Raw genomic sequence first — 12,477 nt, forward strand, 5'->3', positions numbered from 1 at the left:
TTTGATTAGTGGAACCCTGCCTTCAGCCACCATCCCGGGGCTCACAGGACATTTTGAAGTCACTGAGCTGGAAACCTCTTCTTTCCCCAACTTTGTTATCATTCCAGTGGGCAATATAGAAATATAGCCTCCAAAAAATGACTCCAAATTACAGACATTTGCAGCCATTCAAAACTTAGCATTTGTAAAATGTCTAATTTCCTTCCATTTGAAAACTTCTGAGGGGGGTAAAATCCTTTTGGAAATTTTTCTCCCCGAAAGAGATTACACTGAAATCCCCGGTCTTGTTCTACACGCTGGGTGCGTTTTGGTTCCATTTACGTCTAGGAGTAGATTTTTTTTTCTTCCATAACCAAGATCATAGCACAAGTATGGAGTTTTGTTAACAAATGTTCATCTAAGCAGTCTGAGTTTGCAATGGATGGGGAAAAAATTTCTAAGTACTGAAAATTTGCTAAAAATTGTTAGAAACAGTGCTTTGTTTTCATTTGGGGGCCATCAGCAGGAGACAGCCAAGGAGGTCTCCTTAGAGTCCCTCGGGGATGACTTCACTTCACTCTGTCCCACAGGAAAAGAGTCTCCAGGGCCATCCACGTGCAAGGCGCTGGACCTGCTGCCAGGAGCAGCAATTAGGTTATCTGCTGTTCAGGATGGAAATCAGATGGGCTCCTGTTAGTCTTTCAGCAGCAGACCCAGGTTAACAAAATTGACAGAGACAGCTATAGCAACAAGAGTACCAATTTATGAAATTAACTTGGGGGGCGCCAGGGTGACTCAGTCAGTAAAGCATCTGTCTTCGGCTTGGGTGGCGATCCCAGGATCCTGGATAGAGCCCTGCCTCAGGCTCCCTGCTGAGTGGGAAGCCTGCTTCTCCCTCTCCTTCTCCCTCTCCCCATCCACTCATGCTTCTGTGCACTCTCTTTCTTTCCCAAATAAATAGAAAAATTCTTTAAAAATAAAATAATATTGACTTGGGACTGATGCCTCACACCCTCTCCAGGGACCAGGAGACTCCATCCAAACCCCCCATCCAAAACCCCCATCAAAAACCACCCCCTGGTACGCAAGAGCAAGGAAGAGAGATTGAGGCCCCCTGCCTGAGTGTGAAGCCCAGCTCTCACTACCCATGGGAGGCTGGGTAAACAAATAACCCTCTGCGGCCCCGTTCTATCATCTATAATACCCAGATAATAAACCTGCGTCATTAGTTGTTGGGAAAATTAAGTGAGCTAATGCTCACAAGGGCTTACAAGAATGTTCCGTTATTGTTCTCCAAGTGCTGAGAAAGAGTGCTCTAATAAGTCAGATCATTCCCCAGAAGGTTGCTTGGAGGACCCAGAACCAGAACAAGGCGCAGTTGAGGCAATAGCTCCCCTTCACCCAGGAGATGTCAGTGAGACATCCCTCGGCCCCCAAATAATGGGCACTCTGGTCACCAGGCTGCTCATGGTCTCCACAGTCTGTGTAGATCTCCCCCTGGGCCAGGCTGAAGAAGCTTGACACATCCTGCTTTCCCAAACCCTCTTTCTATGTCAATGACCTCTAGTGTGTTGACCCATTTTCTCCTTCTGTTTCAAGTGCAGTAAGATTGTTCTTCCCACAGTCCTGGCAGACATATCTCTACCCCACCCTCACCCAGCCCAGTGTTGATTCAATCAGAACCACTCTCCAAACTCGGGCTGGGGCGCCCAAGGTCAGAGCCCATTTGCAGAAATCACATTACCTTCCCTATGAATCACAGCCCATCATTTCACATTGGTGTCAGCAACATTTAAATCTTCCAATAACAACTACCCATGCATGTTACAGTTGCATAATTCCTGCTTTTTTTTTTTAAGCATAATTAGTTTAGGGCGCATGTAATTTTATTTTAGGTCCCATTACTTTATGTGCCTCTCACAATGGAAAATCTATATGTTTGTGTACTTTTGAACATGACAGATAAACACGCTGAGGTAGTCCATGCTCACTCCTTTGATCTGTCTTCTCAGTTCAAAGTCAAAAACCTCCATTCTGATCATGGTATTTTCAGATGACTGGCTTTGGACACTTCCTGGCTTGGGTATATAACTACTAACTTGACATTTCCCCTCAGATTGCCAAAAACATCTTACATTCAATGCGCCTAAGACTAAACCCATGATCTTACCTCCCAAACTGGGTCTTCTTCCAGGGTCCATCATCTGAAAAAAACCTCCATCCATGTATCTGGACAGGCCTGGAACCTGGAACCTGGAACCTAGAACCCATTCTTGATGACTCCTCTTCTTGCCCGCCATATACAACTTATCTCAAGTATCCAGTTCCTTAGCATCCTCCAAACCCATCTATTTCTCTCTATCTCAAATGCCTCAACCTGAGTCAAAGACACCGCTGTTTCTGAGCTAGACTATAACCAGAGCCTCACGACTGGTCTCTCTGTGTTCCTTCGTGCTTCTCTTACTGATGAAGGAAGCACGTTCTGTTTTCCAGATTGTCTAAACTGTAATTTCGAACCCCAGTGCACATCAAATCACCAAGCATCCTTGCTAAAAATGCGACATCCCCTGTGGAGATTCTAATTCACTGAATCTTGGGTTTCATATGTAATTCCAAGATCTGTATTGAGACAAGTACCTAAAGTGATTCTGATGCAGCTTGGCTGTCTATGAATTAACAGTCGGGGATCGCTGGCTCCAGCTCAGCAGCACCAGACCTGGCCCGTTTTAGACATGACCAAATATGTCTCCAGGATGAATCAAGGGATGAGTACCCATGTGACTAGTATTTCTGGAGCCCCTATTGTGTGCCAGGTTGTTCAAGCCCTGGGGAGACAGTAGTGAATAACGGACAAAAATCCTGTCTTCATGAGGCTTATCTCTTAGAAGGAGGAGATGAACAAAACAAACAAAATAAATGAAATGTTAAATAACAGTAAGAGCCATGGAGGAAAAATTAAGCAAACAGAAAGATGGGGGAGGGGGAAAGGGCTACAGAGAGGGAGCAGGTGGCCATGCAGAACAGGCTAGCCAGGGAAGGCCTCCTTAGGAACAGGATGACTGAGTAACTTGAATGAAGAGAGGCAAATAAGCTACTGGGGGATGGCTTTCCTAGATGAACTCCAGAAGGAGCAAGCAACGTTTGCTCCTCTAGTCTCCACAGATTCCATGTTCAGGCTTCTAGTCCTCAACTCCAAACTGGGGAAGATATTCCCAATAGAATGTGATATTTCTCACCTCACCACCACTGCTCAAATATCCCCTCTCCCTGAAAGCCTGCTCCAGACCCCTCAGCTCTGAAGCTTTACTAACTCAGCCCTTTTATGTCCACTATATCTGGACATTCTTCTACCACAACACCCAAGATAGAGAATTGCTTTGTCTGGTTTACATGCTTGTCTCCCCCCTTCCTCAAGGTCCGACTTCAGCCTGTTGCTCTTTATCTACTGAGGTATTTTCAGTGCCTAGCACAGAACTGGGCCAGAATAGAGTCATTGATTCTTTTCTTTCTTTCTTTCTTTCTTTCTTTCTTTCTTTCTTTCTTTCTTTCTTTCTATTTTTAAGAGAGCAAGCGTGTGCCCAGGTTGCAGGGAGGCAGAGCAGAGGGAGAAGGAGAGAGAGGATATCTTAAGCAGGCTCCATGCTTGGTGTGGAGCCTGAGCAGGGCTCAGTGCCGCAACCCTGAGATTAGGACCTGAGCCAAAATTCAGGAGTCAGATGCTCACCCGACTGAGCCAGCCAGGTGCCCCCAGAGTAGGTTCTTGGTAAGTGTTAAGGCCAGAAAAGAAAGAGGGAAGGAGATGGAAAGAAAGAACACTTAGCTTCATGCTAAATGCCAGGACAGGCACTACCAAGAGGTAGATGGGCGAACTGGGACACCTGCCAAGCCGTCCTGTGGAGAATAACGCGCTCAGTCTTCTACCATCCCTCAGCATTCTCCCTGGAATTGCCTTCAGGTGCAGGGGAGTGATCACAAGACGTGCTAATCATAAAAGCTGTCACCTGTCAGATGTGTCTCTGTACCAGGCGCTACACTAAGTCCTTTACAAGCATTCCTGCGTTACCTGGCTTAATCCTCACAACATGATGCCCTACGCCGTAGCTGGAGTCATTATCCCCACTTCACACATAAGGTGGCCAGTGTCTTGCTCAAGCTTTCCCAGCTGCTGAGTGATGGAACGAGTATCCAGACCCAGGGAGTGTGACACCAGGGCCCATATGTTTAACTTCTGTCTGAGTCAACACAGCAGTAACTTGAAGAGAACCCAAGTTCTGGGCTGGGAAGCTGGGGAGGCCAAGTAAAGAAGAAAAGAAGAAGGACAGTTCGGTCCCCATAGAGAGGCCTGGTGTTGGAGAGAGAGGGTAGGTCTGTGGGATGGGATAGGCAGAGCATCAGGGCTTCAGATCCCCCACAGGCCTCCCAGAAGCTGAGGGGCTCTGCGACAAAGCCCTACCCAGAGCAGAGGAAATGAGGCTGAGAATCCCCTGAGGGCATTGGGGGAGGGTATCTGGACTTGAGACTTGATTAAACAAGGATCTGGAAATCAGGAAGTTCTGAAGAAGATGTGTCTCTTGAGCTGGCTATAAACGGACCTGGGGTTGCTTGGTCCTCTAAAGCCACCCTGGGGAGGTCATCAAGGCTGCGCACTGGCCAGGGCCTCATTACTGCATAGGTCCAGTGACATCATCCTTCCTGGGCCTCAAGAGGAGCTGTTTCTACTGGGTCAGCAGGCCTGAAGGGAAGTGGATTTGGTCCCTGTGTCCGCAGGACTCCCTCACCCATCCTGAGTTCCATTCAGCCATCTGTCCCCACTCCACCCCTCTCTCATTCTATATGGCCCCTACTGCCGAATAAACCTTCCTTCCACTGGATTCTTCCACCACCTGAAGAACAAAATTTTACTACTAGGAGATTGGGAGACAGGGCCCTGGGCTGAGGGAGAAAAGATGTGAAAGAGGTGACACAGAGAGAGGTGAGGGGTCCAGCTGGAGCCCAGGCAGGGCCTCTGATTCTAGAAACTCTGTGGAAACTTGACACCAAGGCCAGGTCCCCAGCCAGGGCGGGGGAGGGAGTAAACCATCTTCCCAGAGCAGGAAGTGAGGGAGAGAGTGAGAGTGAGCTGGGGCAGCGCTCTGTTTTCTTTGGCCTCTGCCAGCCCCAGCCCCCGGAGGGAGAAAGGCAAGGGAGGAGGATGGGGCTGGTGGAAAGATCCAGCCTTTGTATCCTACCTCCTGCCAGAGGTGGAGGCTGGAGGAAGGTGGGGTTTGGGGTGGGAGATGTGCAAGGGAATCCAAAGAACCCTGGACTCAGAGGTCAGTAGGTGAGCATGTGGGGATCAGGGAGGGGTTGGGGGACAGAGCTTACTTACTGTGTTGGAGGGATGGAACTAACCCAGAAGGCCCCAGTGCGTTCCCTACATTTCTCTCCAGCCTTGATCTCGCCGGGGTTCCCAAAAGGCCCTGGCCTTATGTATTGCTCTCTCCACCCAAGAGAGTCTGAGGGGGTTGAGGTCAGCCTGTGAAAACTCTGGGTCTCCGCAGGCCAAGGCACCCCCTCAGGAAGCCGGACTTACTGAGCCCTTCTGTGTCTCCTGAGCACACACTAGGGGGGTAGTCATTCTACTCTTGATAAAAAGGCTTCCATAAGGGCCACTCCATCCCCAACCCAAATTTTCCAGGGACTTTCATCCCAAATATTGTCCTAACCCAAAACTCAATTATAACACCCATCCCCTATGGGGACCCCAAGCCAACCTCAACCCAAACACTATTTAAAATCAATAAATTCAAGCCCACCCTGTATTCTTATCCCAAAGCCTACTGTAGCCCCAGCTCCACATTCTCACCCTGACCTATGTAAATCATAAGCCTCACCCACGCAGAGGAGTCAGTGGTAGGATGGGAATTAACAAACAGTAAGAGTTAACACTCTTTGATGAGGCTGAGTTGAGTTAACACTCTTTGATGAGCATTGATGAGGTACTAGGCACTGTAATAGGCTTTTTCTCTGTATTGCTGTATTTAATTAATACCAACCCTATGAGTTAAGCATTCCTCTTACTTCCATCTTACAGATAAGAACCCTGAGGCTCAGAAAGATCAGTCTAGTAACCTAGTAGAGTGCCACCAGTCCTGAATGTGACTGGTGGAATCATGGCTCCCATCAGCAAGATTTCACAGGGTGACCTGTGAGAGGGTGACCTGTAGAGCCTCAGCAGAGATGTCCTCTGTCTGCTCGGAGACCATCACGGTTGCTGCAGAAGCCCAAACACACCCTATCAGATGAGATCCAAACGAGGGGCTCTGCTCCAATAGTAAGAGTCGGCTCTTGGGTCACAGAGCCTGGAAAGCCACTGCAGAGAATCATAGCAGGGCTGGGAGGCTTCCAATCCCGGAGAACAAGCCCACACCTGATGAACCCCCAGCAGAATCACTGAAGAATCCACCACGGCCTCCACCCCTCCACTTTGGGAGTGCACTTCCTGATCAGCCAACCCTAACCTGGGCTCAGCTGGTACTCCAATACATCCTGGGAACGTGCCAGGCAGACCACCATTCCAAGTCACAAGGTCCGGAGCCTTGCAGAACACAATGAGGGGAGTCCTCAATCAGGACCAGGATGGCAACCTTCTAAACAAAGTGGTTTATTCCCACCTCCCCTCACGCACATACACACACACAGACACACACACACACACACAAGCTTGTCCATACTCTTAACATACATTCCCATTCAAGACCCCTCCAGTTACTTTTCTCTGACCCGAACCCTAGTTTTCTCTAGGCCAGTAAGGGAGGTCCACAGGGGTCTACCTCCCACATCCTGGAGGACCTCACTCAGGGGACACTAACCTGCAAAGTTCCCAGAACACTAGCAGCTCCGGGCTAGTCCAGAGGAAATGTACCAGCTCTCTGGAGTCCTCTATTCCTTCCTGAGTCAGGCTTTGTGTCAGGGTTTCTATGGCCAGGGTATTTGTCCAACCACAAAAGACTACATCAAGAATTTTTCAGTACACTGCACCCCATATACACACACACCCCACCACTTTCCTACAGTCTTGAGAGGGCAACCCAGCCAGGGAACTCTGGACACAAAGAAGCCAGATCAGAGGCTGGCTGGGAGAGCCAGCCTATAGCCCAAGGTGCTCTGGCTTAAAAGCCAGAAGTCCTCTCATGGGTCCTCCTAGCCTATAAATCCAGAACATGTTGGCCACACAAGCCTTGCCCCAAGCATTGCATGTTGACATTACCTGGAGCCTTTCTGAACCAGTCCAGGGACCCCTGTGATAGCCAGAGGTCACCTGTACCCAGTTCTATCTTGATCTCCCACGTCCCCCACCCCACATTTATCTCCCTCCCACATGCAGCAGGAGTGTGCTTTCTCTTCTCCCACCATCCCATTGGCCACTTGGGAGCCATAGCCTGGACTGAGTAGCAATAATAAATATATTAGCTCATGGAGGAGAGGCAAGAGGCATAGATAGAGTAAGACAAGGCGAGGGTTGGGGAGAGGGCCCGGGGAGTAAGGTGTGAGGCCCGGAATGAATTGCTCCCAGCTTTCTCTGCCTGGAACCCAAGAGCCAGGATTCCATGACTGCAGAGAGGTGGGAGCTGAGGCCCTCAAATGAAGTCCATCAGAGCAGCTCCTTCAAGCCTAGTGACATGGGGTCCTCCCCATCTTCCCCTAGAAACTGACAGCATCTGGGGCTGGGAACCCACCCTCCGCAGATCGCCTCCAGATTCCACAGATGCAGATAAAAGTCAATAGAAATAACCAGCTCTGAGAAGGGCAGATGCAGATGTGGCCATCAGAACCCCAGATGTGGCCCAGCCAAGGCTGCTGCCAGGGCTGCTGTGACTGGGAACAGGAATGTCGCCCCAGATGGGGATGGGGTGTGGGGGCAGGGTAAGAGGAGGAGGCAGTGCACAATTCTGAACATTCTAAGCTCCAGGAGGGGTGCGGCTCTGAAGAGGAGAGCGGTCTAGCATCTGACTTCGTGAAAAGGCTCAGCCTGATCCTGGGGAAACTAGATTCCTACAAATGAATACCTGCCTTCATCTATGCAAGATTCCTTATGCTCTCTGCCAAGTCCTGCTGCCCCCACCCTCCAGGCCTCCAGCCACAGAATCAGCTTCACTGGGACCCTTCTCCAGGGGTTACCCTGCAGTTCTCCTTGGGCACCTCCTGCTGTAGGGGGTAGGGCAGTAATGTGCCTCTGCCTCCAGAAAAATGGAGGTGAAATGCCAGTGTCAACCCTGCAGGTCAGCCTCCATCCTAAGCCCCGCTAATACCCAGCATTCCCGGCACCATAAAGATGAAGGGGCCCATGGCCCTCCTCGGGGGCCCCTGTGCATAAACACCCCCAGTGATACGGCTCCCTGCACCATCGCTCATGAGGCCCATTTACTTTCCACTTTGTTCTGAATTTTCATCTCAGGAGGCTTGCAAGTCGCTAACAGCAGGAACTTCCCAGAAGTTGCAGAATATAATCGGTGCATTCTCCGCCTTGCCACTCTCAGAGCACGCCAGGCAGCTGCCTACCGGTGAGTGGAGGATGTGGGAGGCTGAGGGCGGCCAGCAGAGTCTAGGCGAGAGGAGGCCACGGAGGACCACCTTGACCAGCCTCTGCTTCTGGGTGAGGGTAGCCTACACCCCAGCCAGCCCCAATCCCAGTCCTATTTGTGAAAATAAATTCAGCCCACACTCAACTATTCTGGGAAGATTAGCTATCACAACACAGAACTTCTCTCCTGGGCAGGAAGTTTTCTTTAAATACACCCTAAACCCCTCCCGTTGCAGAATCAACATTGCCTCTGGTCAGGCCTCTGGAAGGGTGGGGGAGGGGCGATGGAGGAAGACAGCTGTCACTGGCCTCTCCTAAGGATCCCAAGCCACACAGGATTGCCAAGTCCCCTAACCATTGCACCTCTCTGGTGCAAATCCTAGGACCAGGTTTCTCAGGGTCACTCTGTCCCTTTGATGATCTCTAGGGGTGGCCTATTCCATTCCCATAGAAAACTAAACTTCTTGTAGTAAAAATCACCCCTTTCTTCAGTCTCCTCCAGAGTCAAAGTAATACCTTCCAAGCACCTACTATGCACTTCACAAAACTTATCACATCGAATTCTATCTTTATAACCCAACAAGTGTGGAAAAATCACCATTTTTTTAAAACACAACCTAACATGGGCACCTGAGTGGCTCGGTTGCTTAAGTGTCTGCCTTCAGCTCAGGTCATGATCCCAAGGTCCCGGGATCGAGCCCCACATCAGGTTCCCTGCTCAGCCAGGAGTCTGCTTCTCCCTCTCCCTCTGCCTGCTGCTCCCTTTGTTTGTGCGGTCTCTCTGTCAAATAAATCAATAAAATCTTGTTAAAAATAAATATGTAAAAATGACATAACAGCCTCAGAGAGGACAAAGAAATTCCGTTGAGGTCACACCAGGACCAGACCAGGGCTGAGTCTTCAACATTTCTCCTCCATGTCCCATTCCACCAGAGAAGACAGGAGTCTGGACGCGGAACAGGCGGGGGAAGTGCTCCAGCTGTGACTCACCTGGCTGCTTTCCTGACAGGTAAACACCCACATCTTCCCACAGCCTGGACGGCCTGGACGCGGGACTCCCAGCAGCCGCTGGAGGCCAAGGAGTAGCCGCCATCATTGCTTCTCCCTCTTCCATCAGAGGAGAGGGAAGACATTCTAGAGTTCCACCTGGAACCTAATCTCAGGTGGGTTTAAATCAAGGCAGACTCCTGGGAAGAAAGAAGATGGTGGCCAGTTTTACAAAGAAATGAAATTCTTTGCGCAGAAAGAAGGAAGAAAACCCCAGAGCAGGTTGGGGAAATGGACAGACCACCGTGGGGAGTGGGCTGTGGGGGCGGGGGGAGTGGGGAGCCCCAGGAATGACACGCTCTGTGGGGCTCAGCAGCCATCTGCATTTCTCCCACCCAGAGTTCAGAATCCCAGATCCCGGAGGGGGCTGCAGCAGCCCTCCTCATGCGGTCTACTCCACATTCCTCACATTCTTTACGCTCAATTAAGGAGAAATAATCAGGGGAGCAAGCAAGGCCACGGCAGGGCGGCATCACGTGTGCGGAAACAGCCCCCCTCGGTCCGGCCAGCCCAGACCTCGGATGGAGGGGCCTTAGGGGGATGAGGGAAGCCAGCGGCCAGGACAAGGGTGTCTCTCTGTGCTCCACAGAGACAAGAGAGTGTGGAGGAGATGCGGAGTGGCTGGGATCAGGAGAGAAGAGAGGAGAAGGCCAGGTCAGAACAGAGGGAAGACGTGCAGCCAGGAAGTCCACGGCATCCGTTTCTAAATCACGTTGGTGCTTTACCGACGTCGCAGCATTGTGTCGCCATTACCATCCTCCATCGTCATCAAATGCCCTTAGAGACCCTCTTGGGTGCTTAGAGAGTTCTCACCTTTCTCAGTTTAGTGGCATGTGTTGATTAAGAGAGTCATGGGACTAGCACCTCTCTGAGGAGGTCCAAATATCCCAGCCTGGTCTGCAGGGGGATGCCATTCTTTGCCCCAGTGCAACGTGCTTGTCACTTCCTCCCTTTGGACCAAACAGGCCTGAGCATCCAAGCCAATTCCTACTCCCTCTAGACTCTATCCAAGGGCTGCCTCCACCCCTACCCCCAAACCTCAGCCCCACCAAAGCCTTCCCCGACATCCACAGCAGACCCAGAGTCTCCCCTGGGCTCCTTCTTCACCTGGTACCTGTAACCAGGACAGATCTTATACTGTTTTGTAATTTTTAGGTATATATGCCTATATCCTCCACTCCCAGAATGAGTTAACAACTAAATGAGCTATCATTTTTTTTAAAGATTTTATTTATTTATTTGACAGAGAGATCACAAGTAGGCAGAGAGGCAGGCAGAGAGAGAGAGAGGAGGAAGCAGGCTTCCCACTGAGCAGAGAGCCCGATGCGGGGCTCGATCTCAGGACCTCGGGACCATGACCCGAGCCGAAGGCAGAGGCCCAACCCACTGAGCCACCAGGCGCCCCAATGAGCTATCATTATTAAATGAGCACGTTTGATGTGCCAGGCACTGTGTTAGTACTTGGTATATGACCTCCTTTAATCCTTTTAACATCCCTAGAGATCATTATCATCATTTTTCCCAATTTACCTATGAGGAAGTCAAGATTTAGAAAGGTTAAGTAACAAATACCTGGTCCAAAGTGACCCAGCTAATAAATCAAGGCAGGGGGTAGGACTTGAACACAAAGTTATAAAATGCCAAAACCCAAAACCCAATTGAACAGAGATGTTTGAGGACAGGCCCCTATCTGGCCTTGCTCAACACTGTACTACAAACAATAGGTGATGGATACAGGATGAATGGATAGCAGCAGAACTGAGCCAAAAGATCTCTCTTCCCACCTCCTTTTAAAAACGGATCAGAGGGGCGCCTGGGTGGCTCAGTGGGTTAAGCCGCTGCCTTCGGCTCAGGTCATGATCTCAGAGTCCTGGGATCGAGTCCCGCATCGGGCTCTCTGCTCGGCAGAGAGCCTGCTTCCCTCTCTCTCTCTGGCTGCCTCTCTGTCTACTTGTGATTTCTCTCTGTCAAATTAATAAATAAAATCTTTTAAAAAAAAATAAAATAAAAAATAAAAACGGATCAGATTTGTGAGATGATTGGTTAGACCGAAGACCCACTCCATGCTCTTTCTCAGGTCTACTGTTAGGACCCACCCTGCGGCCACTCTGGGGTCTCAGTCCGTGGTCATAGTCAGAGGTATGGGCCACTTTATTATCAGGGCGGGACTCAGTGTGGGCCTAGCATAGAGGATCAGTCTGGCTGATGTGTGGTGGAGGGAGGTGTGTGTCAGAGGAAGAGAACACCTCTCTGCCAAGCTGACAGGCAGCTGAATAGATAATGGATGGTTCTTGAACCAGAGTGCCTTGCCCTGCACTTATGAGAAGAACTGTGTGGGTGTGTGGGCTAGCGCAGGCTGGAGAGTCCTGGGAACGGGGGTGAGGAGGCGCGCCCCCTAAGTGAGTGCCGTGTAGGCTTTGTGAATCCCACATATGTGGGAGGGTGTGGTGTGGCACATGTGTGTGCTGTGTGTGGTGGGGCGACAGGGGCTGGGTAGGGTGTGGGAGAGATAAGCACACACACCTGTAATAACATTGGCTTCAGACGCTAGGAGAGAAGAAATTCCCCCAACTGTTTTATCAGAGCCGAAGTTCCTAAATTACGTTGTTGTTTTAAATTTGAGCTTCTCTGCCTGCAAAGGAGGGGGATCTCAGGTTCAGGAGCTTAATGCTTGGCTAGGCCTGGAGCTCCACTTCCCCACCCAACCCGGGCTCCCAGAGCTCCCAGGCCTGAAGAACAAAAGTCTTCTCTCCCAGGGCTTTGAAGTGGAAACACTAACTGCTCCCTTTAATTAGAAAGAAACCCCCTATTGTTCCTGCTTTATTACTGATGGATGAAGACATTGTTGGGGGGGGGGGTTCTGAAGAGCAGGGGTGGGGTGGGGGAGG

This window comes from Mustela nigripes, chromosome 7, assembly GCF_022355385.1.
Source record: "Mustela nigripes isolate SB6536 chromosome 7, MUSNIG.SB6536, whole genome shotgun sequence".
In the NCBI taxonomy this organism is placed as follows: Eukaryota; Metazoa; Chordata; class Mammalia; order Carnivora; family Mustelidae; genus Mustela; species Mustela nigripes.